Source organism: Poecilia reticulata, linkage group LG16 (assembly GCF_000633615.1).
Source record: "Poecilia reticulata strain Guanapo linkage group LG16, Guppy_female_1.0+MT, whole genome shotgun sequence".
In the NCBI taxonomy this organism is placed as follows: domain Eukaryota; kingdom Metazoa; phylum Chordata; class Actinopteri; order Cyprinodontiformes; family Poeciliidae; genus Poecilia; species Poecilia reticulata.
Window position 1 is genome coordinate 4,413,771 of NC_024346.1, and position 27,006 is coordinate 4,440,776.

The following is a 27,006-nucleotide window of genomic DNA, read 5'->3' on the forward strand; positions in this document are numbered from 1 at the left end:
ACCAGTCTGTCGCAGGGCAACACAGAGACACACAACCATGCACACGCACACTCACACCTAGGGACAATTTGGAGAGGCCAATTAACCTGACAGTCATGTTTTTGGTCTGGGAGGAAACCGGAGAACCCGGAGAAAACTCAGACATGCACAGGGAGAACATGCAAATTCCATGCAGAAAGACCAGGAATCGAACCCAGAACCTTCTTGCTGCAAGGCAACAGCTCTGATATGCATGTCATGACAAAATATAAAAATGTGTAATAATTAATTTGCATGGTGTTGTTTATATATTTGTCTGTCCTTGCACTGCTAAATTCCTATACATGGTTTCTATCTATGTGTTTTTTGTCCAAATATATCTTGAACATTTGAGCAATTTTATCAACTCTTCATTTCAAAAGATCTTTAAGAAACACTCACAATCAGCAGCCTACAAAACTAAAAAGTCAGCTCCGGTACTTGGTCTGATGCAAGGACATAAAAGTGCAGGCAGAAAAAGAGAAATAATGCCTGGAGATCAAACTTGGCACAAATACAAAACATAAACAAAGCCCTAACTGAGAGGACTTGAAGACTGCATGAAAAAAGTCCAACAGAAAACCATAAAGAGCAGAGCAGAATGAGAGCAAAGAACCCAAAGCAGGTTAAACACACATCAAATACACATCAGAGGTTATCAAAACAGAGGGGAAGAATCAGGAGGAAAAAGAGGCAATCACAGGGACAATGGGGAAAAAAACAAGAGCTGTAATAAACACAGCGGTGTCTAACTGGGAACAAAATGAAGAACGGAGCTGTTTTCACACATGAACTTCAGTCCTGACACAGCAAGGATCCTCTTTGTCTATTCTCAGTGCACTGTTGCAAAAACATAGTGATTTTCACACTGTATTCCCTGCATAATGATGTGCCTCCTGCGTACTCTAAATGTATGTTCTTCTCCTGAAACCTCTCTCTGGCATTTCCAACTGAGACAAATTAAATCTGTTGCCTATTTGGAAGATGACTACATGTTTACACTGATCTTTTTTGGATTGTCTTTCAGTTGGATTATATGCAAAAGATCCAGATGACAAAAAACATAGTCGCTGAAAGAAACAAACTGCAACTATTTCTTCATACTTCTTGTCAAGTAGAAAAACTTTTTTGTTTGCATTTGCACGAAGCAAAATGTCTTCTTCTGTCAGAACACATACTCCTAACTGGAAATGACAGCGAGAGCACAGGAGGAAAAACATGAGGCAGAGTATGAAATCTACAGCACACAGAGAAAGTCACGGGAGATTGTTGACTCCTTCCGTTTTACATTTATATCAGTGTTTTGTGTTCTTCTATCAAACTGTGCGGTTTTGAACTTCATAGAAAACAAGAAACGAGGAGAACGAGCACAAAACAAGCCATCAGCTAGCATACTTGTTAGCAGTGAATTCATGAAATGTACTTTGCTCAGTTTACAGTTTCTAACAACGCTTTAAATTGATATGCTTAAATTGGGTTGTGTACAGAAATTAAAACCGTTTAGTTTGGATGAAAATAAATGTGTTTCTGTGAAGGCTAAAGCTAACAACATGTGAAGATAGAGCTGATTCCATAATACATTTCTGGCATTTTAAAAGAAGTACACTTTCCAAGATTTTGTTGAAATTCATATGAATGTTACTCATGAACTTTTAAAAGACATTTGTAATAGTTATTTACAAACAAGTCTAAGGTCCCTTGGCACTGAGAACCATGTTGGTCTACAAAATGTTAGCAATGATGTTCATCCTGAAACACATGGCTACCAAACTGCACATCTGGGGAATGAACTGCTTGAATGAAAACTATAAGGGAGCATAAAAATCAACAAAGATAAAATGCTTCTTTCTCACACCAGCACTGCTGTTGGAAAAAAGAAATGTACAAGTTGTGCTGAACTTGTACAGTTTCCAATGAATGTTTTGAAAGGAAAATTACAGATAAGGGTCCAGTGTCCCAGTGTCCCTGTCTGTCTAATTGACCATTTAATACAAACCTGACAGCAGTTCAGAGGTTTTTTTAAATGCTGCTTGACTGGAACCAACACTTTTGACCCCAGAGTTGTTTCAGGATGACATGTTTCAACATGGCACAATTAGAATAAGCTCCATTAGGTGAAAGCTTGAATCCCTGAGAAAGACGTCAGATCCTTTATGTAGGAAATGCAGTGAAATACAATGGAGATAGTATAACTTCGTGTGGGACCTGAAGTCCTACAGAAAGCAATCTTTCTGCAGATACATTTACCTTGGTGTGACAAATTATGTGCCATAAAACAGTAAATATGCTTTCATAGTTTTTAATGATTTTGATTGCCATTCAAATTTAATGCTGATGTCCTGTTGTTTTGGTGCAGTTGAATGTAGCCACAGCTTTCAGTGCAGTGGTTTTGTTTATACTGGTGAGTTAGCCCGCAAAGTTTAAAAGAAATAAGTAAACAGACTTTAATACCTTCAAGTAAAACAAAACAGAAATTATTTTATTTGGACAAATGAATAGATCGTTAATGTCTCATTTGCCCTTTATTTTCTTACTCATACTTTGTGTAATATTTGTGCTTTTAATTTTAAGATCAGATTTAAAAACTACATTCAAGAGCAAAAAGTATATTCTTTTCAGTCAGTTTATACCTTTACCACGTCTTGTTTGGATTAATGTGGGAGAGCTCCTACAGGGAAATCCCAAGACATCCCAAGGCCAGTCGAGGACCATAGTTCGTCCAGCGTATCCTGGGTTTTCCTCTGGGTCTCTTTCTCATGAGACGCGTCCAGAGCCCCTCACCAGGAGGCGTCCTAACCAGATCCCTCCTCACCCCCCCATCCCCTATATAGCCTGCCACCTTATTGTGGGAGAGGAATTTTAGTGTCACAATGATCTTATGGGTTAAGTGAAGAGAAATGCCAATGGAAATAGTATTATTTCATGTGGGTCACCAGGATCCTCCCCATGGACTCACTACACGTGAGGGGGGCCAAAGGACCTGGTTGCATTGTGGGATTGGTGGTTGCTGAAGGCAGGGTGCTTGGCAGTCTGATCCTCGGCTGCACAGGCTGGCTCTCCGGACGTACAGCTCAATCAATTATCAGCAAGTTGTACCAAATGCTGGAGCTTAATCTATGAGATAGAAGAAACAGCCTTATCTTATCACAACAGTGTTTGACCTCCCTGCACAGGTTCCCAGTCCATTTTGAAATTCAGTTTAAAGTTTTACTGCAAGTTTTTTGAGAGTTTAAAAAGCATTGCACCAGCTTACCTGCCTAAACTTCTACACTCTAACACTCCAATCACAGCACTGAGGTCCACAGATCAATTGCTTTTGGACATTCCTGGGTTCAGACTAAAACCAGAAGAGACAGAACCTTTTTGGTGGCAGCCACCACTTTGTGGAAATTAGAGCTGCTGCAGCACCATCGACATGCGGTGAGATCTGAGTTCAAGCAGGCAGCAGCAAACGGGGAATTCAATAAAATAATCAGGCATAAAATTATACTTTAAGACTTAACTGCGTGCAGGACACATTATTTCTTGCTCTAGTTGAGACTCACACAGACATTGATTTCAACAATGTGGTACAAGAATAACTTCATTATTAGATCCAAATTAATGCCATCAAACAGAAGGAATGTCTTTCCTTGGGTGACTCAACAAACAGTGGTACATCTTCAAATAATGTTTAAAAAAATAAAATGAAAGAGATGGAGAAAGCACATGACAAAAGAAGCTATTTGGCTTTCAGTTTGCTGAAATCCTTAACATGTGTAGCACCTCTTACTCTATCTGTATGAATATGTTTGATTTCAGCTGTAATGACCTGAGAACTTAGACCAGTACATAAAGTAACCACTTTCAACATACCCATGGCTTTTGGTATATATAAAAAAAAAAAGAACATGTCATTACGCAAAATGTGGGAACTTTGTGAGAGTTGCTATGACACGAGAATTTGTCTTACTTTGTTAGAAAATAAAGAAGTTCTTGAGTCTGTCTTTTCACTCTTTCTCAAATAAAAGTCAACAAAACAACTTTATCTGTGCCATGGTTATCCTCTTGCTGCATAGCTCACTTTTGGACAACTTTAACATTGGAACAGCATTGAAAGAGATGCATTTTAACCTTTGGTGCATACTCAATTTCATACCATGTAACGAAACAGGCAGAACAGAGGTGTGCGTGCCAGCACTGTGACTTTAGTAAAGACAAAAAAAATAAAAAATACAGGCTGAGTTATTAAGCTCTGCTTATATGGTTCCTCTATGCCTTAAGTGATTTAACTATTGAAATGTGTAAAGAATTAAACATAAGCTGACTTAATCACTTGCCACTGACTAGTGATCATTATTAATCTTTGTTGAAAAGTCAATTATTTTTACTTGCTCTTAGATCGAACTGAAAATATCTATTTTTATTAGACATTTTTTAAGTAATATATTAACTTTTAACCTCAATATGATTACATTTTGGTTTAATATTCCATTGACATTGGTTTACTGAACATGCATCTTGCACATGTGAAAAGTAAAGTTTGTTTCTTCACTTGAATGTTCCTGACATCTTGACATACTCGCACTTCAAAAACTCTAAACTGCGATTTAGTATGTTTTAAAAAGTATTCCCTTCATAACTCTGTCATATTCCTTTTCCATAATCATCTTCTGTCCTTGTTTTCACATGGGCTCATCAGAAAGCTTTCATTTTGTCCTCTCAGCTTCTCTTTCTGTGATGTTGTAAGAACCTTTCATCATTCTGTCATAGCCATGTTCTCGGGGCACTCTGCATGCCACCCCTGACCTTCTTAGTGTTTTTTTCTGGTAATGATGGTGATCTACTGCCGGCAGTGAAGTTCATTTTGCCGTGAGCGTCGGTAGAATTCATCAACTAAAGGTCTGCACTGTTCATGAAAATAGATGACTGGAAAAAATGCAATGTACACTATGAGGATATCAGACCATGTAATGTTTTGGTTAAAGGTGATTACCAGAATATGCCGACAGATTTTTTTAAAGACTGTAAAAGGTTTTTTTTAGGTGGCATTCATAGTCTTTATCTGTTCTTCTAGGCTCATCAGAATGATGACATTTTTTAATTACTTCCTTCCATAACACTGAGTAAAACATGAACATTACCTCAAAAAACAACCCTCACAATACAATAGAGCAAACCCACTTCCTTCAGTCATGTAAAAACAGGTTGAATCCACAAATCATTTACCACACTTCTGATTTCCCCAGAGGCTGTTTCCCACAGGATCCACTGCCTCCGTCTGTTGAGTCTTGCGTTATTTTCTTTTCCTCAAAACCATTCTTAGCCTTGAACTTGACTTTAGAAACAAAATGGGGGTTTTTCCAGTATTTTTGGACTGTCTAAAAATTTTGACATCTTTTCATTTGATAAACAGAATTATTTTTGAAACAGCTCATGTTATTCTGGAAGAGTGCATACATATTTATTTTACATCATCAATCTTGCTCTGTCAAAATCTGCTCAAATAATCCATGCAGATTGTAGGAAAATAATATCCGGTCACTTGTAAGAACATATGTTCTATTTTGTTTTACTTTCTTTGCAAGCTTGCTCCAATTTGTTCTAGCTTGAACCCAACATGGTAATCTGATATTCTCCCCAAAGCCGCAGTAATCAATGTTTACTAATCTCATATTTCACATGATTAGAATGATCCAGGATAATGTTGCCTTTACACAAAAGTAAGATTATCTTATACTGAAAAGCATATGTGGGATGATAAACCCAAATCGCACTGATCCACATTAAAGTTTTTGGCCTCAAATAGAGTACAACCCCCACTGTTGGGTCACAAATCACTCACACATAGAAAAACCTGCTGCAATGTAACATTATATTTCCCAAAAGTGTTTCTTTTCTGTCTTGTGAGAGACAAATGTAGATCAATTTCAGATCTACATATGTTTTATATCCAATCTATGTAGAAAATTTATGACATTTGTGTCACATCTATGGCTGTTTGGGTTTTGACTTTTATGTTTATGTTCCTGTTCTTTGTGGGTGATTTATATTCCACAGTTTCTGCCAGATAAGTTCTCTCCTTCATGTCTAGATTTTTCTTTTGTTCTGCTTCCTTTTATAGCTGTGCCTTGGTTCTCTTTTGTGTTTATTATTCTGGTTATGTTCTGGGTTCATTATTGTCATTTAGGTTTGATATATGCTGTTCATTCCTATGTGTTTCTTATTCTCTAAAAGGTGCCATACTACTTCAGTCTATAATGTTCAGTTTCTTAGTGTATTCTTGTGTTGTGTATTTTGTATATTTGTATGTCTTAGATTAGTTTAAGGTTTCTCTTGATTTCTTGTCTATTACTTTATGCTTTTCTGTGTTATGTTTAGATTTTCATTCTTCCACGTCTCTCTGTTCCATCTGCCATTTTCTTTCTCTGCTCATCAGCTTCAATCTGTCTACCTGTGTCTGGCTTGATTGTCTTCTCGTCCCACTTGTTTTCTGAAGTACTTAACCTTTCAGATTCGGTCACTCCCGGTTGGAATCTTCTGTTTTTCTTATGTGGTCCGTGGATGTTTTCTTTCTGAGCATATTCCATGTTTCCATGCTGTTTTTGTCCATGTTCTTTGATGTTTTAATCAGCTATACATCTTGCCTGTTACAGTTTCATTAAAGTGGCTGGTTTGCATGTGAGCAACGTTAAACTAAACATCTTCCTTTGTTGATTTGTCATCTACCTGTTGGACAATTCTGGTATAAAAAATACAGTAAGCTTGATGATGAAATAAGAAACCTCAGGTCTTATAAAATAAATCAGCAGGCGTTTTGTACAGTACAAACAGCAACCCATTTTGGATCCTCTGGCGTAATTATTGGCAAATTATCTTTTAGCATTTCATTAAAAGTACTTAACTTAATGTTATTTAACCAGGAATGTCCTATTAAGATACCATATCTCTTCTGCCAGGGAGCCCAGGGGCCTCATGCAGAAAAGAGCATGTAGCTTTACTGAAAGTTTGTGGGAAGGAGAATTTCTGATACTTAAAAATCTGATTTATAAGCCCTTGTCACCACATGTTGCCTTTATAAATCCAGATTTACGGTGAATTGGGCGCAGCTGCATATTTATCCCAAGCCTCTCGATCTCTGCCCTTAAATTCATGTGCAAATTAGTAGAAACACCCAGAAATCTCCCACCAAGTGCCTAAAAACTACATTTAGAAGCAATGGCCACTTCTAGATGTTGCACACTGAATGCTGCATTTAATTTGAAAGGTGTCTTTCAGTGCACCTTTACAACAAATAAAAGCAATAAAATTCAAATCAAAACATTTAAAATAAAACCCAAAGAAAGAAAATTTTAAGAGTAAAATATTGGGACGTGCTGATCAAAGTCAAAGTTGAAGTGAGACAGACTGCCAGAGAGTCATGTTCTCCTTGTGCATGTGTTGGTTCTCTTCAGGTACTCTGGCTTCCTTCCACAGTCCAAAAGTATGACTGTTACATTGATTAATCTTTATAAACGTCCCTTTTGTATGGGTGTGTATATATAAGGCTGTCTGTTCTGTAATGACACTTTTAATATCTAAAATTTGCATTGAAAGTCCATTAAAAATGCCTACTTTGCATTAAATTGTCATTATTTACAAAATCATGCAAAGTTGGCACTTTTAATGGACTTTTAATGGAACTTTTAGACCAACTTTGCATTAAAAGTGTCATTATTTACCGAATGCCACTTCATGACAACTATCAAACATTCATAAAGACTTCTGTATGTTCAAGACAGATGTTATGTCATGTTTATGACAGTGTCATGTCAGTCTTATGCACACCCCTTCAAATAAAGTGTTACCATTATTTTTTACAAATGTAGAACTAGATTTAAAAAATACTTCATTTAACACCAGTGTGACATTGTTTGAATGACAGGTGTGAAAACAAATGCGCAGAGCGCCTCACAGATCCTATACAATATTTACTTGGATTCACAAAAAAGAAGTTCTAAATGACTCGTTATATCAATACGTTTTGACATACCATCATTCCAAGCTTTCTAATATAACACAGTCCCAGTAGAGTTCCTTGAATAAATTTGCATCTAATGATGATAATTGACAGGAAAGGGATGAGACCAGTTTATAGACAGACACAGGTAGTCTCTGTGGTTTACAGGAAATCCTCTGAGAAACCAAGACTCCAAAGCTTACTGGAGCACTGTCACCATTATGCTATTCACAGTCAACATATCTTCCTCCCTGTTTCTCAAGCTACTTTCAGTGAAAGAGACCCATGGGACTAAATATGAAGTATATAGCTTGTGCATATTTTTCATAATTGCTTCTAAGGTGAGACAAGTCTTTGGAGTCTGTTTGTGCAAACTCCGAAACAGGTTGTTTGAATTCAGCAATGTTGCCAGCCTGGCCTCAGTACTGGCGCTTAGTAAATTACTGCAGTTGGATTGTCAGTCCCAACTTCATTTTTTTTACTCTCTCATGGTCACCAGAACATCTTGTATTTGTTAAAATATTTTCAATTTAAAGTGCAGCCATTGTGATGGTGATGATGCAAGCGTTTCAGCTTGACAGAGCTTTCTGGGGTGACCAAATTCAAAAACATGTCTGGGGAGTCATAAAATTCAGTTTGCATGCTCTATTTTTCATATTGACCCTTCATGGGTTTAATTGGGGGAAACTATAAAAGATTATTACTTCATAAGTTTCAGCAATAGCTAAAACAAAGTTGGCACCATCAATATTAAGTTAAAAAAAATGTGTTGCAGTTATTTTTCAATTACAACTAAATTATAATAAAAGTGTTCTTTAAACACTTGTAAACAGATTCAATGCTCTCAACAAGTTGTTGTAATCCTGGTGAAGATGTATATAATGGATAAGCCTTAAAAACAATTGCTGGTATAAATATTTGGTGACCGTAGACACACTGCTGCAGTTCAAACACTGAACTTTGGTGAATTTTTTCACCTCCCTGACCAACAACTTTAATGTGTGTGATGACTAAAAAGGTACTTTGTCAACAATAATGTTGGTAGGGTTTCCATTTTCAACAAACCACATAGCATTTGAGTTTAAAAAGTAAGGTATTGAAAAATTGCTTAAGTTTAATGGAATTTACTAGACTTATTACAGAGGTAAATTAGTGATGTACAATTGTGTAGAACTTTTTTTTTTAATGTTGATTTTTTTTTTCAATAACTGTCTGTAACCAAATTAAAGATTTCATTTTTTGCATTATTTTCAGATTATACTTCCATAATAAAAACATTTTAATCACAGCCTTGATTACCCTTCAGTTTTCTTTGTGGCTCCTCACAGGTTTTGCAGGATAAGCACATCAGCTCTTTTGTTCCCATGCAAACAGTCATAAATGATGAAAGCCCAAAACACTGCTGCCCTTTTCAAATCATTCATTGTCTACAAATTTCACAACACATCTGCTGTTTTTGCCTGAAGTGTGGTTTTGTGAGATATGAAAAAGCAGCACATTCGCCTTTGTACACTTGAAAGTCAGAAAACAGAAGTGACCTCGTTTAAAAAAATAAAGTCTAATCAAAATAGCAAAGCCTGGTTACAGACAGTAAACAATAGCTGCTCTGTGAAAACAATGATGCCTGTGAGATGTGCGAGAAACAAAATATTCATCACTGATCTGCAGATTTGCTGGAAAGGTTTCCTCACCTGTAGATAATTCCTTGTAAGAAAAGCTTTGGCTTTTGAGCTTTGTGTTCTAAGATAACCTAAATAATTCTGGGCTTCACTTTGTTATTCAGATATATTAGGATTAGAGATAATATTGTAAACAACTTGCCTTGTAGGCCATTATTAGCCCTTCTGCTGCCCTGAACAATTGAGACATGAAATCTACCAGAATATTGAAGGAGTGCTAACAGTAGACCCTTTGTGTCTTATGAGTTTAAGTTTGGGCCTCCATGGATGAGATTGGCTTGTTCAGCTCATTCAACAGATACCTGGATCTGTAAAATATGAGACATTTGTTCTCATAAACCATTGTCACTGTTAGCGCCGTGACCTTTTTCTTTTACTTTTCTCCTTTTTTTTCTTTTTTTTTTTACCGGAAACAACATAAACTTTTTCAATAAACTGAGCTACTGTGGCTCATCTGTTGAATTGGACCACGAGTGCCAGCCTTTGCTCTCCACTTGAATCAATGAGCGTTGACCACCTGCGACCTTGAGGCAGGTTCATCACTGTTAGACACTAACTTCTGCAGACCAGGAACACCCAGTAAGAGCTGCAGTTTTGGAGATGGTCTGACCCAGTCATGTTTAAGCTCAATCAAATCCGTGCTCTTACCATTTTTTCCTGTGTCTGACAACAATTTAGAGGGACAAAAAGTTCACTTGCAGCCTGAATAACCCACCCACCAAGAGGTGCCACGATGAAGAGATAATCAGTGTGATTCACTTCACTTATTAATGGTTATAATGTTATGTCTGAGTGGCGTGAGAGTGCAATCAATGTTTCTTTCCAATATCTTGATTTCCACCTCTTCCAGTCTTTCAGCACTGTATTTGTCTTTATTTTTAATCATAGTAATTTGAAAACACATAGCAGCCTAAGTTGCTAAATGGATATTTTCTGATAAATTTGCTCATCTAAATCATATGCAAATAGTGTTTTTAAGAGACTTTAAAAGGTTTTTAAAAATCATTAATGCTTATGAAAATTAGATTATGGAAAAATGTTGACATCATAAACTGCTTAACACCTTACGGTTATAATTAAGTTGTCTGCTTAGAAACTGTAGCCTGGCCTTTGCCTCAGAATGCAATTTTGTTTGATTCTCATTTCCCTTCAGTGCTCTGTCTGGGCTTTCTGCCATTGAACTTGATTTCTCTGGCTGAATTTCAATCGCTAAGCAGAATCATATTTTGTATTTCGATTAGGTTAGTTAACACCGCTTAATGACCCCTGTGGATACTTTTTGGAAATTCTTACGCATTTTAAACTTATTGTTAATTAAATTTTTATTAAAGATACACAAGTTCATGGAGTCAAGATTTTTCTCTACCAAAGATTTACTTTTTTAAATGATTTAGAATTGGTTTGGTTTGGTTTGGTTTGATTCTCTTAATTGAAATGTGCCTCAACATAGCAGGCAGCATTACACTGCCAAAGTGAATAGCACCAACTGATTTTTTTTCTCCTCTTTTTGAGCCAAATGAAAAAAATTTAATCAGTAAACAAAACACTGTAGTGAAGTTTTTCATCTATCTGGCTCCCAGCAAGGTGATATTTCATATTTATTGCACAGGGCACTTGAACTGTTGCGTTGTGGAAACATTTTGACAGGGAAGACTGACTGCAACTGCAATGCAAAAGATGAAGGCTCAGGATGAATGAGTCAGTGAGGTCGTGTCCATCTATTAGATTATCATCAAACACAGATGCAGTCGGACCAAATGTCTCGGCGCTGCCATATCTGCACAGGTGTCTCATTAATGTTTCTGGCAGTGCCCTTCACATCATCATTGCCAACTGATTAACTGCTGTCAGTATACTTTGTCCCTGCCTTTCAAATTTCATTCACCTGTTTCAATTTAGAGGACATGCTGAGTGCAAGCAAGTAGTTTTGCATCAACTTGTAGAAGAGGCGGTTTGCAATTAGATGTACATCGTACTACAACGCACAAGTCAGGCTGCATGTGGTGTAACAGGACAGACAGGATTTCTTGCAAGTCATTCATTTTGTAAAAAAAAAAAAATGAAAAAGCATAAGATGGCTTACTCTATCTCTAAAGATTTGGGGATTTGTAGCCTCATAATGTTTTATGTGAATATCAAGGAATTTTTCTAATAAACGTGAAATAAACTTGTTGATATGTAAAATAAAACACAACAAAATGCTATAAGTAAAAAAGGAAAAAAGCTATATTCAAAAATGCCAATTCCAAAAGTCCAATCCTATTACCTTTTCTGTGTTTTTGCATTAGTAAGAGAGATTGCTGTGGGTAGAAAGAAATTTCTATATATGTTACATCTAATAAGACGTATCCTCAGCCTGGAGCCAGAGGGCAGGAGCCAAAACTCTGAGTAAAGATGATTTGTTCAGTCATCTTTCCTATGACTCAACTGCTGAACAGCTCAGATGGAGAGTTCTGTTTTTTCATTCCAATTATTTTATTCCATTTTTTTCACAAGAGTTAGTTTCAGGCCTTAACTTTGGCAATAGAAAGGGAGAACAGGCTCACTGTAAGATGCATAATCTTGGGCTTATCACCTTATGACACAATTTTTGATAAGTGGAATATGACAGATTGATTAATGATTTGAATTTGGTATTTTGCCTACATCAAGTTTGATCAAATGGCAACAATTTGGGTTTTTCTGACCAGGTGTTCACAAACAGCCTTTTAAAGAAAATAATCAAATGTTATTTTGGTGAAAGTTTTCAATTGCTAATTTATTTTAGTGTTTGAACAATGCACTAGGCAAAGTTAAGAACACTCATAAATTGAACCAAATTTCTTTGAAATTTATCTTGTATTGGACTGGAAAATAAATGAAAAGTTGTCAATGTTGAAAAATCATAAGGGAATATTTTTCATCATCTGAAAAAAATATTCTCAAGAAACTATAAACAATGAGTTTAAATTTTTGGACAGTACAGTAGGAAATGTTATGCTACTAATAAGAAATAACTACAATACCAAAAAGCTTATAAACTAAATTTCAAAAGCTAATCAATTTGTGAAAAAAATGCTTATTTACATTAAATTAAGAGAAATGAATTAATACTGCGATTGCATTACATACAGTTATATAATTAAATATGTCAATATTTGATTCAATTCATTTGTTTAAAATTTAGAGACGTAAAGAGGCACCATAATTGCTTTCAACATGACTTTGTCCGATTTCAACTCTTATTTTGAAGAACGTATGGATCTTTGTCACATTTTCTGTGTCCCTTTCTGTGTTCTAGCATGTTAACCCTAACACTTTTCTTTTTGTTAAGTAACATATCTGGAACAATGTGTAACATATGATTTCAAAGGAAATCATATATTTTTTTTTTTGAAGTTCAACTTCAAAAACATTTAAGTTGATCCTGTGTGATTCTTCACTGAACAAAAATTCCTTAACGCAAAGATTACATGAGAGGAATATCTCTCATAATTATATACATAAAAATATATATAAACAATATTTACTATTGACATGCATTTTTAAAATATATTGTTTTAAACTGTGACATTATTGGACATTCAATGTAGCTGTAGTATGTAATCAAAAATAACAGAGGTTCAAGTTTATTGCAATTCATAATATCCATTGCAAGAAATGCCTTTGACTTTTCTAGTGCTTTACTCGCATCTAATTTCCTCCATGAGGTCAAACTGAGTTTGTTTACCCTGTGCTGCGCTCTGATTGGCTTTTCAGGTTTATAGTACCGATGTTAAGGCATTCAACATCTGGATGAAAAGTGAGCTGTGCTGGGCGCGACTAAGGTTTTATGTTCGCTCATTCAACCAATCATAGCAGGGAGTCTTTGTCAATACGCTTTCTGATTGGTTGGAGCTCTTGTCTCGGTGAAGCAAGGAGGCGTGGCTTCTGCCGCTGTCGAGGTGTTGTGATTTCCAGTCGGACTGGCTCCAGTCCTGTCACAGCAGTGTGGGGCGCCTTTTCTCTTCGCTGGCGCTCTGGGAATATTAACTGTTTTCCGAAAACAACCAGCTTCTACACCAACAACTCTTCGTTTTTTTTTTTCTTTAAAACGACTTGCTCTTGTTCCTGCGACCTTATAGAAAGACTGCTAGATACATTTCGCTACAGTGGAAGAGCCGTGGAAACAATAAGGTAAGAGCTGCCTGCTTTTCTAGTTGCGGACTGAGCGGTGCTGTCTCAGCTGTGCTGACTTTGCTCGTTAAGACTCTGAGGATGCTCTAACTTTGCACAGAAGAGATTTGCCACTGATGTTTACTGCTAATAAACAACATAACAATCCTAAATTGTTTTTGAACTCTCGCCAAGTTAAAGCCTTTATTTATTTTTTCCACCAGCGATCCAGTCATTCTTTGCGCTCAGACTGAATTACTGAATTGATGCAAGCTTCTCCCAGCTGGAGTCGGGTGGACTTTTGTAATCTTCTTTAATAATTTTGTAAGAGTTGTTTTTTTTTGTGTGTGTGTGTGTGTGTGTCTGCATTCATTTTTCTTAGACCACCATGCTATCGCAGCAGTAGTCTCTGCAAGTTATTGCAACTAGATCTCAGTGATTGGCCTTTTGTCTGGGACACAGTTTTCATCTAAGCAGCCGCTTGCTCTCAAGAGAAAGCTTTAACTTGTGTAAAACATTGCACTGACAATAAAAAAGGTGAGGTAAACCAATCAGTCTGGCAGGACGCGATCATTGCATACGTGTTTTGTATTGTATTGAAAGAGAACCTTTCCCTCCCACCTCGCCTGTATTTTGCCTCTTAAATCATGCTTACTCCAGCTGCAGTTTAGTCTCAATGCCAGAGTCTCTGGGGGAAGCGATGAGCTCATTGTTCTAATCTAACAGGTTTCTGCTTCTGCACGCAGAGTTTAACATCAGCCTGTGTTGGATCTCGCTAAAATGCACACAGATTTAGAATATATTTTTTTCACCCCTATTTTTTTCCACCCCTAAGATTCCTCGGAAGCGGCTGGTGGTTATTTACCTTGAAATAGATGCTTCGGAGTTGCTCTCTGCAGGAATACGGGTCTTTGATTTGTCTCAGCCTGTTGTGCATTAGGTGTCTCATCTCCCTCTGTGGGTTTTTAGTTTCAGCTGAGGCTAAGAACAATTGAACAGTAAATATATCTCACCCTGCACAACAGGAACAATCGTTATGACTACTTTCCCCCCATATTTGCCTCATTTTTCTGACTCAAACTAGTCTTCTCCTTGCAAAAGTTTTCCCAGCATTAAAAAAAAATAAAAATAAAAAATCTGTTCAACTTTGCCCTGATTGAGCTGGATTATTTGCAGATTCTAAATGCTCCTTTGTTTTGATTATCTGGTCAGATGTTTAGGTGCTGTCCCTGTGGTCAAATCTTGTGACTTTCTTTGGTTTAGCTTTGTCTCCATCCTCTCAGCTGCTGCAATGACTTTGCAGGATGGGGAGGGGATGGTGGCACTCATGGCTTGCGGTTTTCTTACCACACTTGTACAATGACTTTGCACTCTTTGCTGCTTCCAGAGTATTGCAGTGTGGTTTCAGGTTATTCTATTTGACATGTAGCTGGTGTGCTGACAAGTAGGAGTACTGCTTCCGTGCAGGGCAAGTGGGAAGCTCCTGTGTGGCCCGATTCTCTACCAGCAGGTCTGTCTGTGCTCCCACTCGCACTATGAATAGTGCAGACCCATCTACATTCAGCCCTCGTTTGAGGTGGTTGTCAACACTCGGCATAAGGCAGCCCCTGTTTGTTTTTTCCGCCGCTTATACACATAATCATTAGGGAAAATTTGTTTCTGCTGACAAATGAGTTGGTCATAAATGTGAGAGTGCCAAGTGCCCAGCATTGCATTCATTCCTCATCACTGCTCAGAATTGCTTTCTTTTCATCCAGTCCTCGTTCCCCGAGCCCTGATAGGTTTGTCGCTTAGTTAGCGTGGTTAATGGTGCATTTAGCCCAGTGTGTAATTTTATTTCCGATTTCCATTTTATCGTTTGCTTTGAGTTTGAAATGACGGACCCTATATGTGCGGATGGCATCCTCCTAATGGTCCTCAGGGTAATGATGGTTGAAATAGGCTTCTAACCGGAGGCTGAGAGCTCTGGCCCTTGGGGGACATTCAGTTTGACTATTTTCATGTCAAGATGAAGTGTTCAGTAACCGTGTCTATGGATATAAAGCGAACACTCTAACTTATTTTGCAGCTTTGATCGGTCAAAAAGGAAAAAACGCTGTATTTCAGTGCAATGGATGAAGACACTTTACATTTTCTCCCCAGGCGCTCTTGAAGTTGCTGAATAGCTGCACTCATCCTCCTTTTCCCCCTATTCTGTGCTCAGAGGAACTTGAGGGCGTTGCATGATAGATTTCAGGCTGTTGCCGTGCCACCTTAACAACAGTGATTTGTCTGAAGTGTCTCATATCTCCGAGCACCATCCGTAACAGTTGATGTCTAAAGAATGGGTTGGTGCAATACCGTGCTTCAGGAAGCAACAGTTAACCCAGCCCCCCTTCACATCCACAACATATGGGACTTTGTTTGGCCCTGCACCTGAGCGCGGCACTGGTCTGTGACACCTCATATTTCATTTTGATAATGGCTGGTTACCCGTGGCAACTGTGCTGCCAGGGAGAGTCTTGCTTCTTGAAGGGCATGGGAGGAAAGAGAGAAGGTGGGTGGGTTATGGGGATGTACACTTCAAGGTTTTTTTTTTTTCCCCTCTCAGCACCTCCACCCTTTCCTGGCTGGTTGTGTTGTAACCAGCGGAGGGTGTGGGACCCCTGGGGAGTGAATTATTACCTGTCAGCCCTGCAAGCTCCCTGCCATCCATAATCCCAGCCTGACACAGCACAGGCCAGTCCGGGCTATCTGCTGAGACCACCGGGCCTTGGCCTCAAGGTCTGGCCCTGTTGAGGCCACAGCTGGTAAGAAATCACATTAACATGTTGCATCAGGTGTAACAAATGCACAGTCTCATACCTTATGCAGCATGGCATGTGGCTCTTCCATCACTGCTCTTTCTGAATGTTTTTTTTTTTTTTGTGCTCCTGGACCTGAGAGGAAGAAACTTCTCCTCTTTGCCTTGGAGTTACATTTTCTGTTTCGCTGAGTTGGTGCTCTCAGTCTCTGAGGTGTATTAGTATGCCTGATTTTTAAAGTTCATTTATAGATTGCCTTTGGCACAGATGTAATAGATGGTGTCAGTTTTGTTGCATCTGCTTCCCTGTTATTGGTCCAGACTGCTGGAAGTTAAAGTGAAAACAGTACTGACAGTCATCCCTCCCATTGGTGCGATCCAAAGCCTTGGCAGAATTGTAATTACACTTGATTCCAAAAACAGGCGTGTAGCTTTATCCCTCCTGTGGTCCTGGTGTGGGTTCCTCCTGCACTGGAAATTACAGTCGAGCTGATGAGCGTGTAAATTACGGTAGGGAAGCTTCAGAGTTCAGTGAAAGGCTAGAGGGGTGAGATAGAAAAAGAGGCGGGACGTGGTGGACCACAAAATGGACAAGTGACAGCCCTTGGTCCGTCCATCCAGACTGGCTGTCTTTTTGTGGTTTTTTCCAGGCTGTTCTTCTGAAACATTAACCCCTTGTCAAACATGGACTTGGGTTTTGCTTGCCAACCCACCAAGGCCACAAGCAGTGAGCAGAAACACTTCACAACTGTTTGGTTATGTGCTTCATGGAGCACAGTGGATGAAGTCCAGGAATTAGAGGGGAACATATAACCCAAAGCTCGCAAAATCAGCAGATTCCCCAAGATTTATATTTCTATGGCGGAGAGGGGCTCCTGGCCAATAAAAGTACCTTTAAGAATTGAAAGCTGCAAAGCTGCATGAATTTTCAAAGTGGCTGTTCTCCTTTGTCTCATATAAATGTTTAGACATGCCTGGTTTTGGCATGAAATTGGAGCCATTCTTGACTCATGGCTTTGTCTTTAATACTACCTAGTCAGCTGTCCCTGTTAAAGAGATTACCCATTCTTTCACACGCGTTCAGTCATGGCTTCAAAAGATGCACATGCTATGCACTAGGTGGCATTGAAACAATCCACCAACTTGTTTGGACCACTTAATCCTTGCAGGCTTGTTGGGGTGCTGTTTCCCATCTCGAGCAGTGAGCAGGAGTCAAGGTATACCCTTACCTACAGCGTGACATTCTAACTTTGTCAGGTAAGGTTTTGGAGCAAAAAAGGAAATAGAATGTGGACAAAAAATCCCCAAGCAGAGGGAGAACACGCAAACTCCACAAAAGAGTCAACAGCTGGGGCTGAGACCCAAGACCTTGGTTCTGCAAGGTAACCATACTACAAATATTCCCCCATACAGCTTTTTCTTAAAGTTATATCTAAAAATCTTCCTTTGTGTAGCATAAATATAATTTTCTCATGTATGGACAATTAAGAAATCACGGCAGATTTAATTGCTAATTTAAAGTGCAAGAAAAAAAAATCCCATTCCACTTCTTAGTTTAATGATGGGAAACATCTGAGCTCAGGAAAGGTGTGTTTATTAACAGCCTTGATCCATAAATTCCTGCTAACGATCTGTTCTGTAGATATTCTCTGTTAATTAAACATGCTTTTTGCAACCTGGTTGTGTATAAACAGCCAGTTTGTTCTTTATCACAGGTCATTTACTGTATAGCAAGTTGAATCACTGTTACCTTCAGCTGCTCTTATCAATGAGAATTATTGAGTAGTCTTACTCATGATGGAATCACAGCAGGGTTGTCTGTACAAGTTGAAGTTTAAGACGTGTTATCTGCAGCTGTTTGAGTAACTTCATGTTGTGTCATACCATATTTGGGAGGCTTTTGTTCATTGCTAAACATTCCATCACTGTTTCTGTAATATCATCTCTCTCTGCAGATCAGAGCAAAGAATCCATGTTTTCCTTTTAGCTTGTGAAATTAATAAACAGAGAAAACCCAGATCGGAGCTCGCATCACGTTTCCAACCTATCCACACTCCCTGGGATTTTTTTACACTTTGCCACATTAAAATAAAAAATGTCCATGTGTTTTTGTTGAATTGTTTGTTCCAGAACAACACAAAGTAGCACACGGCATATAATGTGTCAAAAGGACAAAGAGTTTAGAGAATCGGTTCTTTTGCATACAACTGAAGCACATATTTTTAATTACTGATAAATAACAATTACACACTGTAAAGGCTCACATTGTCAGCACTAAACTTTAGTGTTTTTATATCTTTTGTCTTTTGTTCTGCATGCTATTTTCATCTTATGTCTAATTTGTGAATTTGCTTTTTATGTAAGCAGCACTGTATGAAAAAAACCCCCAAAAACAAAACAGTATATTTCTAACAACTTTTTTTCACAGCATATTAGTTTCAGTGCATCATGCTTTTTTTAGCGCTCATTTCCATCCTTATTGCCGAGTGTTTTTCTGCGCTTCATTTCACTGAGATTGGCTCTCAATCAAACAGTGTGGGCGGCACAGTAACGATCCTTTTTCTTGGATTTTCAATTTGTGAAGTTTTCTTTCCTGTTAGTGAAGTTATTTTCTTTGCCAGTTCAGCTGCTGTGGCTATCACAACTTTGTACCAACAGCCCAGTTACTCTCCTTCCTCCTCCCCCCCTTAACAAACTGCTGTTTCTTCTGGAGGAAATGTAACCATCCATCTTTGTGCCAGAGGTTATTTTGCTGCAGAGACCTACGAGTCACCAGCAGGTTTTCACCATCTCTTTTATTTGGTGCATGCATTCTGAGTGAACATTTAACGTAGCTTTTTTTATGCTGCATGTCGCAATGAGTTGGAACACACTGATTATTGCTAGTGATGCACCAATCAAGTTGACATTGATTCTAAATTGTCAGTTTTCCTTGATCAGATTTATCAGATAATTAAAAAAGTAATTTTCTTTCCTGTTTATTAAATTGATTAAACTGCACACCAAAATCACAGTTCAGTCTTGATTCTGCTTTTATTATTTTGGGATGTTACCTTTTTGAGGGAGGAGATGGATCTTCTAGTGATTAGCACAGCTGGATTGAAATCTGATGGATCTTTAAAAGTTAATAAAATGAAATTAGAAGCGGACTACAGACGAATCCTTGGGGGGTCCCCACATGTGAGAGGAGTAGTTTGTGTTAATATGGAAATCATGAAGTCAAACATAAAATAAAACCAGAAATATTGGCCAGAAATGCCTGATTGATGCATCTGCAAGCATCATCAAAAAATGTTTTTGTTTTATTTGCTCTCAATTAGATGTTAAAACTTTCCTGCCAGACTGTGAAATTTGTAGTTTCAAACTTGGAAGGTGGCTGCATGCCTGAACTGCTGCTTTGTGCAGCTTGAAGATAAGAAAGCAGCTTCTATCTTCAGGGTTGTGTTTATGCAGATATTTTTGGAATGTTTTGTCAAGAAACTGCTTCTTGGATCCAGGAGCATTAACTTCACCAATCAGAAGATAATGACAAAATTAGAGCCTCTTCCTCTTTTTCTTCTTTCATCATCAGTTTTTTAATTCCTGAAATATCTAAACATTATGACAAAAACTAAATTCTGTCTTTTTGTGAAACGACTCCAAAAAGCAAAATATTTATTTTTTCTTTCTATGATGATTGCTGCCTCCTTTGGTTTTATTCAGCTGATGACACAACACAGTTTTAAGGAGAATATTTTGATTTAAATAAAAACCAACTGATTTTATAAAATCTTGCACTTTTTCTACATGTTGTACCCACTGATTAGTGACAAAAGTAACAGTACATGCAGACATTGATTACACCGTTTAAGAAAAACTTCATTAATTAGCTGTGTAAACAGAGAACAAAAAGCAAATCACAAGTGATGATTAGCATTTAATGTATTATGGTTTAAAACAAGTTCATTGTAGATTTTGAAGCTGAAGTCGTGAACTAATAAATAAATAATCCTTATACTTTTAGATACTTTTTAAAGTTATTGGTAACTGAAATGAAGACACAACTACTGGAAAAAATCAGGAATCAAGAATAAGAGCATTCTTTTGTAGGTGGAGCTTGTGAATAAAGGTCTAAGTAATTAGTATGACAAATTCCTAAATAGTTAAGTTATGCATTTTGCTAAATAGCTATAGATTTACATTGATATAAAAATATCATTAGCTGTTTACTGAACAAAGTGAGATGACAATGTTTTTCTAGTGATGCGGCACAATTTAGTAATATTTTCTTGTCAGGTTTCTGGTTTCTGCCTTGTCTAAAGCATTTAGGTTTATTATGCAAAGCAGGGCAGGTCTGCTGATTTGTTACTATAAAAGTAATTCTGAGTTATGGCCATGCATTATTGTTGATTATTGTGAAATGGGAATTTTTAGAGCCCTGAAAGGTGAAATGAAGCAGGAAATTAAAAACCTAAGATAAGGACTTCTTTTATTTTGTCATATTTATTCAAAGCTGCTTGGTTCTCCTGGTAAGATCCCATTATATCCCACCCTTGCTGCCTACACATTTAACAGACAGGTATTCATATCTTTAATTTAAGTATGCAGACCCCCGATCCTCCTTCAACCCTCCCAAAGAGTTTTCAGATGTTTTTCAAAAATGAAATGCTCCTCTCTAAGCGGTGTAACATGATGCCTGTACTTGATCTCCCAATTCTTACGACAGGTAGAAATTCAGACATGATTCCCAGCCTTTTGTTTCATTAGATTTATTTTAATTTATTGACTTTATTGTGGTCAATTTTTCTGAGAGCAATTCTCAAAAGGAGATTTTGATCTCTCCTAGAACATGTTACACTCAGAAATGAAAGTTAATTTATGAAGCTTTTTTTTAAACCTGCTTACGTCAGGTTTTTTTCTATTTTTTTTTTTCAATTGGCAATTAAAATAAAATCTTGCATGCTATTATTGGTGTACATTTCAGTGTTCACCATATGTGCAGCAAATATTTGATTTGGACCCTGTCTACTAGATAAGTCTACACTCCTACACATGCTGTGGTCATTTTCCTCCATTTCCCAGAACTACAGGCTGGTTTCCATCAAACTGAGGCTATTTTTAAAACAGTCTTTAGTGGGGCTATCGGGGGCAGGGGTGGGGTTCAGTTAATGTCATAAGAATCCAAACTGGGCAGTGGTCCAATGTGAGTAAAACATACCATCCCCTCCTCTTCTCATGTACTCTGAAACTCTTCAAGTTCCAGTAATGTGTGTGTGTGTGTGTATAGGTTTATTAACCAAGTGTTGACTCACCCCTGCAGCTATGCGTGTGGATGTGTGTGGGGGGAGATTGCTTTCTTGAAGTCAGTTAAAATTAGCTCCTCATATTGCACCAGGAGAGTTTTTAAACTGTTCTGCACAGAGGAAGAGAAACAAAACCAACATTTTTAAAATGGAAAACAATCTGCTTATGGTAAAGACTTTTGAACTGAAACTAAAACTTTGGCAATTTCTTAGCTTTCAGCTCACTGGGTGATACACATGTTGATGGATTCACAATTCATACACTTTTTTTTTTATTTGATCTATAACCTGGGTAGAATAATTCAATTCAGTGGTGACATTTCAAGGTACTATCCTAATGTCTAAAGTTGCAAATCTTGTGCTAAAGCTAATTCTCAAAATACTAGTGATGGTTGTTTTCATGGAAATGTGGTTTCTGGTGAATGTTTTTACGGAACGTAATGGGGAAACAATGTTACTAAAGGTTGGATAACAACTGACGGTGACATTGGTCAAGTTGTTTTTCATGAAACTGAATTGGAGTCAAACTGTGAAGCTCCAAACATTTGAACAGGTTCAGAGTAATTGCAGATAATTCAACATAAGTGTGTTTGTCTGCGTGCTCCTGCAGTGATGTGGATGGCTGCTTCATGCAACAAAACATGATCATTAATTTACTGTGAGGGTGGAAGCTTGTTTTCATACAGAGAAGATGAATAAACACAACAAAACACATCTTGTTAAGTCACGCAAGATGACTGCATTTTCCAGGGTATGGAGCTACTTTTCTTCTTTCTTTTTTTCCTCCGGTTTGATCTTTCCCTCCTCATTGCCTCCTACATTCTCCCACTTCCCTTAATCTGTCCCTGAGGGGTTAGTTTCTGGTGATTGGCAGGAAGAATACCATCCGTGTATAAACAAAAACCCAGACCATGCTATTGCTTTAAAGTCACAAGTGAATGATGGGAGAATGTGACAAGAATGAGGGTGCAAACACACATTCACACTCTGGCCATGTCTTAGACTGACAGTAGCCCTCCAGCGAAACCTTGTGCATTAGTGTCGACCTGTGGCTTCAGGTACCAGGAGAATAAAATGTCAAAGTCCAGTTTAAAGACTTGGACAGAAAGACGGTTCACAGGAGTTTATAGTTTGAGGCTAATTTTTAAAAACTTTTCTGCAGGATATTTTTTTTGCAGTTATTTTCTTGACTGCTGTTTTTAAAACCCAGTTTTACATCTACGTCATTTAACCTCTAAACATCTTTTTTGGTTGGTTCCTGTATTCTACTTTTTCTTAAGTTTGTCATCAAGATTTAGTTTGATATCCTCTTGATGTGAAAACAGCGTCCTGTCAGCCTACTGCAAATTAAAACCCCGGTCCAACTAGATGTCATAGTTTACTTTTGCTCCTTGTGTGATTTATGTTTTTAAGGCTCTAAAGTCCTGCCTGATCCAAACCCTTAAAACTTTTTTTTTTTTTTTTTTGCTAGAACAGTTATTTCTTTATATGCTTTCAGCGTTTGACCAGAAGTCTTGAACATGATGTACTAGTGAGATCTTTGAAATAGGAAATTTATAAAAGCTCACTTTGTTGGTCATTTTTTTTAATTCAACATTTTGTTCTGCAGGCATAACTAATATTTGCAAACCACTATCTCTCTTGTCAGTTCACCATGGTCTCTGACTGATGTAATTTTCAGTGTGGAATAGGCTATAGAGATCCACTCATAGGGCCACATTTTAGCTGGCAGAGTGCACTCAGATATGTTCAAAGAGCTGAAGGATTGTCCACATTGTGCACTATGTAGCACAGATTACAACAATTCAGATTTTGACACACACTCCCACTCACACACAGTGCAAAGCTGTAAGTGTGGAGATTTAATTTAATGCAAATAAAAGCCGTTTTATTTTTATTTCTTCACCAACACCTGTAAATTTAAATTGGGTTCTGGATAACTGAGTTTTATTAAAAACAAAAAAAGTTGAGGTAGATTAATTAAGTGTTGGGTATCTGTCAAGTTCATTTTTTTATGTCAGGAATAAAATTCATAGGCCAAATTTAAACAATTAAACTAACAAATAAATTAAAGTTGTCAGATCATTGTATAGTGCATTAACATCGACACCATAGCCCTTCTTTTTACAACAAACCTCTTTTACATAGCACACAAAGAAATGTAAACAAAGTTGTGCACTTTATGCTTTGAATTATACATCTTAGGTGCTAACGCAGCACAACGTGAATAAATAAAAATAATGCACATATTATTCATGTATTAAGCTTGAGCATGTGGAATGTAAAATGTGGTAGAATTGGAGATAAACTAAAATAATTGTGAGTTCATTAACACAGAGGCACAGCTCTAGTCAGTAAAATTAGGGAAAATAAGAAAATGTAGAAGACTTTGCTAACATCTGACGTCATTTATCAGAAATAAATATATTTTATGGTTGTGTTATTTATTATTCTGACTCATAACCCCTTATGTAATGCATGGTGCTTGAGTTTGCAGTGAAACATGCATCCGGTCCTCTTTATCGTCAAACTGAAGTGCTTTCATTCTTTTCAATTTGCTTCAGCTTTTTAAACCCCTAAAAAAATGTACTTAATTGAGAAGTTCTAGGTTTTCCCTTGAAATTTACAATTTAAAGTGATTTTTCAGTGCTACTCACTGTCTGCCTTTGTTATGTGGACCTACTCCTGCCTCCTGCTATGTAGAGAGCAGCTGAAATGCTAGTGATTGTGAAGTAATAAACAAAGGTGAATAGATTATGAAAAAGAACCTTGTTCTTTCTATTACCTGTAACTTTATTGAATTATTGCCAAATTAAAAACTGGGGAATCAAACTTTCTGATATTGGTTTATATCTTTAACAAACGGCTTCAGATGAAAACACTGGTTCAAGTAGCAAAATGTGAGTTTGTTTAAATCACCTGTGTTGAGACAGAATTATGTTTTAAATTAAATGAAAAAGCTCTGCTAAAACACAAACTTTTTAACTTTGTTAACCCTATGCTTTTTCTGCTGGAGAGAAAATATTTGTTAAGAGAAATGGCTGGGAGATAATGCAGTGTCCAAAGTCTGAGTGAGTTAATAAGTGGGGCACAATTACAATACTAATGTGGAACATGTGATACTGACGCAGTGTGAGTGGATGTTGTTTTGCTTTTTAGTGGATTTGATGTCATAAAAATGTCATTGACTGTTCAAAGGAAACCATCAGTCTATGAACTTAAACCAGCATCCCCACAATGATCTGCTGCTCTTCCTACAACATGATCCACTTTAGTGTTTACCGCTTCCACCCTTCTGATGTGAAAATGAAATGTGTCAAAGAGTACAAACGGACTAACTGGTCTGTGCCCGACATGTGCAGGAGACACAGGTCGCTTACTGAACTGAGGCGGTCTATTCAGCAGGAAGATCTTTTTAATTAGGCTATGTTCTTTTAATTAAGCGCCCAGCGTAATGTCTGTGTCCATTTGTCACCCTGCTTTGCTCAGGCACAGCTGGTTGAAAATACCCCCTTTTGTGTCCTCAGAGTTTCAGAGGACCTTGCTTCTCATTAAATATCCTCTTTCACAGAAACTTACTTTTTTTCTGGGTTCTTCTTTAGATTAGCATGATAATACCCCAAAGAGGGTTGAAAAAGTGGTGGAGAGCTGTTGCTGGACTGCTCATCAGATTGAACATGTTCAAGACCCTGGTTATTATCATTCCGAATGCACTATCGGTTAAACTAACAGCCTGAATTCCGACATTTATCTCCAGTGTCATAGAATGAGTGTCAATTGCATAGGGAGCACAATGGCAAATTACAGGTTATGTCTTGCTCCTTGGAGCCTGGATCTTTCCCCAGTGTAATTATCCTATGCTAATTCTGCCCCCCATCCAGTTTCCATGATGGAAAGAAGGCTTCCCAACAGTTTGGATGGGAATTGAAACTTGAATGAGTAAATGTATTCATTTGCACATTGACGATGCCCACAAAACCTGAGCACATCCTGCCTTTTTCCCTTGAGCCAAAAAAAAAAAACGGCGGCAAGAAATGTCTCCGCTTGTAGCTTGTAGCCATTTTTCCAGAGACGGGGTCGGCTACAGGTCAGCCCACCTTGAACTCCTCAGCTGGATTTATTGTGTCGTAGGTGGACAGGGTCAGGCTGCGCTCCTCCACTCAACACGAGAACTTTGTTGGTGTCGGACACGGAGCAGACACTGGCACAACAGACAAATCCCTATCCCTCCCTCCAAGGAGATCCCCGCTGGGTTCAGAGGTCTTGTGTTAAGGGTGGTGGCATGACCTGAATGCTGATTGATTTTTCTGCAGCCTGCATCAGGGTGGGACAGTGGGGGTGGGGGGAGTCAAACCTCTAATGCTCGCCCCCTGTGGAGACGTGGAATAAGGGAGTTTTGCACAAAGACAGAGGAAACGCTCCTGGTCACAACTTGTTTGACTTTTCTGCTCCACTGTATACCTCAGCGGGTGTGTGTTTTCACTTTGCCTGAAACAAGATACCAGACCACATGTTTTCGCTTAACAGACAGCTGAGTGGAGAGAGGGCATGAGTTGGGTCTGTTTGTCATTTGGTGGGAGACAGAAGAGGCTACACTACAAAGTTCCTCTAGAGGATTTATTACTTGTTTAAACACAAGGCCAGGCTGGCCAATGACTATTATATCAATCATTCCATTAGCGCAGTTCAAAGGAATCGAAATGGGACTCATGAGGTAACTATACAGCAGTCATAATTAAAAATCACAAATATTCAATGAACATTTTTTGTTGGTTATCCCTCAGTATGTATTGGATAAAGTATCTGAGAAGAACTAAGCTGGGATTTTCGTCTAGAAACATGGTTTAGAGAACTGAAAGGAGAAGAATGGATCTTTTCAATATCAGCTGAGTGAATGTGAGCAGCTTTCACATGATCCTTTGGAGCAACACTGATCTATACTTTACACAGAATCCTCAGTTTAATATGTAATATCCATTTATTGGGTTTTTCCCAGAACTTGGTATCTTCTTTAGATGTTTTCTTTAGATGTTAATTTTTCACTACAGATACATTAAGTTTAAGCTTGATCAGTAGCCTAAAAGCCTGTAAGTTGTTTTAAATCTTGTTTCTGCTCTGTAATATATATATATA

The 27,006-nt window shown here is 37.8% G+C and overlaps 1 protein-coding gene across 3 annotated transcripts in view; it reads left to right on the forward strand.

The window, feature by feature from the left end:
• Window positions 1-13,612: 13,612 nt before the first annotated feature.
• sema6cb (semaphorin 6Cb) overlaps window positions 13,613-27,006 on the forward strand; it is a 163,364-nt gene continuing 149,970 nt past the window's right edge. For all 3 annotated transcript variants that reach the window (XM_008430890.2, XM_008430892.2, XM_008430893.2), the window contains exon 1: window positions 13,613-13,830. The gene's annotated coding sequence lies outside the window, so the exon portion shown is untranslated. The remainder of the gene's footprint in view (window positions 13,831-27,006) is intronic.